The sequence below is a fragment of the Oxyura jamaicensis genome, chromosome 6 (genome assembly GCF_011077185.1).
Source record: "Oxyura jamaicensis isolate SHBP4307 breed ruddy duck chromosome 6, BPBGC_Ojam_1.0, whole genome shotgun sequence".
Lineage (NCBI taxonomy): Eukaryota > Metazoa > Chordata > Aves > Anseriformes > Anatidae > Oxyura > Oxyura jamaicensis.
The window spans coordinates 10,408,360-10,414,359 of NC_048898.1; positions in this window are offsets into that span (position 1 = coordinate 10,408,360).

A 6,000-nucleotide genomic window follows, 5' to 3' on the forward strand; every position below is an offset into this window, starting at 1 on the left:
GTATCAAGTACACAGATATCCCAAAATCACCCCATGAAAAATAAATATGCAAAACCTAAATTTTAATTCTACTTTTTGATACAAATTATTGATAAATAACAATTTAATTCCAAATCAAAGTTGACCTTCTACGATATGATCTAGATCAGAAATAATCACATTAACTGTGACTGTTCTTTTTTTCTCCCTTGTTTCTGTTACTGTTGTTAACCAGAAGGCTAACCAGAAAGGGTTAGTTTCTGGTAAGACTTTTGACTAAAAATAAACATTCAGCCACTCAATCTCCTTATCTTTTTACTTAGAAAAAAATGGTTTCTCCCAGAGCCTATAAATGATTCTGACCTAATGAGATATCATACAGTGTCTCAGAGCACTTTCCTTGTAAGTAATATGGGATTAAATGATTCTTTAGCTGAATCTTGTCCTGTTCAGAAACACAAAAAAGGAACATATAAAGCTTGCCCCCTGTTGACATCTGTAGCACTGTCTAGTTTTGGAAGATGTGTCAATTCACTGAAGGTCAAACGTATGGAGAAAAAAGCTGGAAATCACTCCAGACCAGCAATTCTCAAAACTGTAAAGCCACAAGAATTCACCTAAAAATGAGCTATACCAGTGCCAATCTCATCACAACCTTTCCTAAACCTGCAACTTTGCCACTCCTCACCCTCATGTAAGATTAGCGCAGGGCACAACTGTGTTGTGGGGCTGTCATGGAGTTGCGTCTCTTTTCACACAAGGGTTCTGATCTCTGTCTCTTGTTAGCATCTTGTTAGCATCATGTTAGCTGGCATTGCCTGCTCTGCTGTCATGAGGATGTCAACACTTCACACCTGGCTAACAGGTGCTTCTGCCATGTATTCAGGAAGCTTCTGCTTTACTCTAATTACATACTAACAGAGAATACAAAGAGTTTGTAATGCTCACGTTGCAGCAAAGTTTTAGTATATTCATGACGTGAGAAGTTTAAAACCAAGCAGTAGCAAGCTGCTCTCTGGGGAGTCCACCTTGAAATGTCCCCCTAGCTGTGCCACACAGAAGCCAAGATTCATCAGCTTGGTTTGGCTGGAAAGAATAGGCTCAGAGAATGGTTGTTTGTGTTGGTTTCTAAAAGGAAAGAAGCTTTCCTTGCCAATTAGTCTTTTCATGTTCTTGCAGCTTTATTTTAAACAAATTCGTAGTTTCCTGTATACATATTAATGTTGTGAGATTGCTCTTTCTGTCACAGAGATAAAACAAGAATGGCCACATAGAAATCACAGCAGCAGGTGCCAGATTTTTCAAGTTGGCTGCAGCCAAAATGTTAAATTCTGCAATTTCCTTAGCCCAAGAAGCATATCTGAATGCAAATAAACATAATTTTGTTCTTCAGAAATTGGGATTCTTTGATGTGTTCATTTCTATTAACCTTTTAAGGGAAAACCATAGGCCATACTGCTCCTATATGTTAATTCCTACAAATAAAACCAGGAAACATACTCAGATTAGGCTCAGGCTGTAGAATGGAGACTGAAAACTGTGCAAGGTTTAAAAACTTGTAAGTACTTGAGATAAATCCATAAAACTGATAGAGTCATCAGTCAAATACCTTGTGGACAATAATTTAATCTGCTTTGTGTGTGTGTGCACGTGTGTATTTTTTTCTTTTGTAAGCAGATTTCATTTTGGTAGGACATTTAGAAATAGACCTTGTAAAAAAAAAAATAGAAATGCTAATGTCACTAATAGCACAGTACAGGAATGGTAATGACAAGCTGCTGAAAGAGTAATATTATATGAATGCTTCAGATTAGATTAATTGTCTATATATAACAGAATTCTGATGGCTTAAAATTCCAGTTCAAGAGAATAATAATAGAGTTTTAGAAGTTTATCTCTCCTTTCTCAACCAAGAGGACAGCAAATACTACATTCAAGGATAAATCAGAAAGGCTGAAAAAAAAAAAAAAAAAAAAAAAAAAAAAAACACTAAAATCAAACTTTGGTTGTCCCATTATTAGTGTAACCAGGGTAACTGAAGCCTAATAAAATGCTCATACTGAATTTTTACTTGTGAGAAGCAGCAGGATAGCGTGGTCACAGGAAGAGAAGTTTCTGGTTAAGATTCAGGTTTTAGTTAAAACTATAGAAAAGCTACAGTGTTACAGTACTCATCCTTAAAAGACAGCTTCTTTGTTGGTACAAAAAAAATAATAATCCAAAATTAGGACAGCTATATGGCTTAATTTCCAAAGGAAAGCTACATTGAAACTTGCTGGAAAAAAACAAAGGATAAAATATTTCGCAGTTTCTGGATATGACTGAAAGTCACTCTATTGGAACTTTGGAATAAACGCATCAGGTGAAACTTGAGAAAGCCAAAATGAAACAAACATGGTTAACTAGCAGGGTTCTGTTTTTTCCACATAGCTACAAATCTGTACTTCTTTCTTCATAGATAATTTGAGCTGCAAGAAAGTTTACTTAGTAGAGCAGAATAAGAGCAAATCCAATTGCTAGAGAATTAAAGGGAAAACTTAGAGAAACCTCGAGAAATAGCTAATAAATAAGAATTTAAATACACACCTGTCTCTGTTTTTTTGATGAAGTAGCAAGACACAGCTACGTTTAAAGCATGAATTTAAGACAAAGTTTTACCTCTAGTTTTTTTGTGGGTTTTGTTTGTTCGTTTGTTTTTTGAACAATGACCTGATTTGGGCTGATTCACAACATGTTAATTGTCTTCTGTAAATCTCCAGGAAAGATGATTCATTCCTTGCTGTATAATTCAAGTACATGTTGATGAATATCCAGACTTATGTTGTTCTAACTATGAAAGGCCCTAGTGACACTGAAAATGGAAATACAGAAAAGATAAGACAGTTCAATAAAGCTTGTGGAATAAGGAATGTAGTGGCTTATCTGTTTTAACTGCAAAAGGCAAGTACTTTGGAGTCAGATGATTTCAATTAACACAACAGAAAGCTCAAAACTATCTGTTGAAAGAGAAGATCTTCCTCAAATATTGAATTAATTGCACACAAATTGGAAATTTCACTAGCACTGAAACACAGGTCCAGCAATTAGCTAACAATCTTATCTCTCTACCTTTACATGCTGCAAAATCTAGTTCATTTTAAAAGTCTATTCAGGAAGAAGATGACCTGCCAAAAACAGGCAAATATAGTGCATCCTTAGCAGGAAAGCAGAATGGTGAAAAATTAATATTAACATAAGTATAAAATATCCACACAATGGCAAACGTCACTTTTTCACTTTTGGCTGTCATCACAGTTTGCTAGCCAGGAATCAGACAGAATGTGCCAGTCCCAGCACAGTACCACAAACGTAGCCTGTCTCACCATTAATCAAAGCATTTCACCTAAAAGGTGACAAAAGCACTTAGAAAAAGCTTTCTTGACCTGTGTCAATGATGCCTGCAGATTACTAATTCTCATTGCTCCTTCTCATTATGAAAATCTGCCACCAAAGCCACCAGGACCAGAACCATTTCAGAGAAACCAGGCATGTCTGATGTCCTTGGGAACCCTGCATCTTCCCTCTGCTCTGTCTTGATAATGGGTAGGAAAAAAAACTAATGGATATAGTAGGCTTTTTTTCTTCTCTCTCTTAATTTCAACTTACCCTATGAAAAATCTTTGAGTTACTGCAGAGAATTATTTTATTTTAGTTTATGATAAGCCTTCAGGCCTTTCTTAAAACAAAAGGTGCTGCTCTGTGTTCTGAAAAAGTGGACCAAACTGAGGAGCACTTGTATACATCAGTAATTTTCCATTTCTGGAGGGAAAGGAACAAACAGATAGCCAAAGCCTGAAGCTATCTACAGTATTTAGGACTGCCTGATGGAGTTGCAAATAATTTCTCTGGAAGATGGATTAATTTGTTCAAGCAACGAATGAAAGGAAAACAGTTAACTTTGGACTGATATGGATGAGGAACTGTGATTCTGTTTTGCCAATTCTTTCCTCTACTTGGTTCCAGAAGAGGAAAATAAATAAATAAAATAAAAACAAAACAAATAATATTAATAAAAAAATCACCCGGCAACAGTAACATATTAAAATTGAATGAAGATGTTTCCATTTCATTGCAATGACTTTCCACAGAGTTGCTTTTGCTAGGATCTTCAAAGCTTATGCAGTAGAAACTTACTTCATGAAAGGTCAGAAAGACATACAAAGCAATGTGGATTTTGTAACCCATTTCTTAATACTGAAAGAAATTTAGTAAAATTTTCATATCTAACTTGTGCGTAGGGGAAACATATGCAGTAATTAGAAATTTGACAAAACGTAGAGGACAGAAAGAATGGGAACTAAGCCCAGAGAACCAAATGAACATTTTAAAAATAACAAGGACTGACAGCAAAATGTAGTGGAGGCATTTAGTTCAGCTCAGTTTTGAAAACTTGGACCGATTTGAAAAGTGACAGAATAGTGAAGCACCAGCCTTGGGGCATCAGAGAAAGTTTCAAAGATTAAGTTGTTTTCTTCATAACTGACGTTAATACTGAGTTTGCTGTATGGGCCAGCAGAGCGCTGGAAACTTGGCACTTAACTGAGAAAGATCTGCTTGCTGTAGCCCTTGCTGGTGCTCACTGCCAATCTATCTTTTTGCTATATCTCTTTATTTCTGCTGTTTCACTGTAAGCTTCTATGGAGCAAGTGCTTTGTATTGCTGATGTGCCTACACTGTCTGTAGCACAACTCAGTGTCTAATAATTCTAAACGTTGGGACTATTGCTACTAATAGGCTAGAAATACAATTTTCTCATTTACACTATGGGTTATGGCATGAATCATAGTATTTCATTCATCACTGTGAAGAAAATGCCTTGGCAAACGTCAGGATTTTTGTGTGCTTGTTGACCTAACTAGCTTTGCCTTTGACAAATATTTATCACAAACTAATAGCAAAGCAATTTTGCATTTTCCCTTATCCGCTTCTTCAAGCAAGTTCTCTAACCAGTGATTATAACAAAAATAAATAAATAATTAATTTAAGAAGCCTCTGAAGGCAAGAAGATTTTTGAACTTGACAATTAATTTCCTGCTATTGATCTTCTACAAAGTGTTGTAATAATGCTAGGCTGACAAATTAAACGCTACTAGAAAGAAAAAATATTTATTATATTCCTGGAAGAATAAAGACGATGATATGATGAACACGGCTTAAAAACACTTGAATGGAGGCTGGTCATTTCTGCATTGAGAGGTGTTTTTTTCTTAAGCTTTTGCAATAAACCAAATTAATTGTTGAAAAGTTAAAGAAGAATCCAGTAACAGCAATTACATAATTCTAGAAATAATATTTTTTAAAAACAGCATTTTTTTCCTGAGACTGCTTACTACAAATTGTGGGAAAAATCTCTGTTCTATTCATACCCTCATAGTAACTCCCATTGAGGAGAGACAGTAAGAAAGGTGCATACCACCTAGTTTCTTTTATAGTTCTGCTACTATATTTGCAAATTATACCCAGACAAAAGAATGCAATTAACTTCATTTAAACTATTCGTGAACATACTCAGCCAGAGGAGAAAATAATTCATATGTGATCATGGGTAGGGAGAGTGATGAGGGTTTAAGTGTTTGCTTGGAGGACATGGGAAAGGGAAGAACAGGGAGCAGCAAGATAAATTAGAGGACTTCAGAATAAATTCTGAAGACACTGCATTTGCACTGTGAAGACACTGTCATCACACTTTGAATAAGCTTTCTGAAAATTCCTGGCCAAATATTGTTCACTGCTACAATGGTTTTCAGATGTCTAAAACAATTAGTAGCAACCCCCTTTCCTCCAAGAGAGAATTTGGCCTGCAATGATCAGCCATGGCTCTGCGTGAAGAGGGTCCCTTTATTTCTGCTCCTTTTAATCTGCCTCATCTTCTTGATGAAATGGACAGGCCGATAGTGGACAGGCTGTACAGTTCTGAATGTTGATCCTGTGACAGAGTGTATTCTGCAGTGTTACACATACTACTAAAAATGTTTTTAAAGG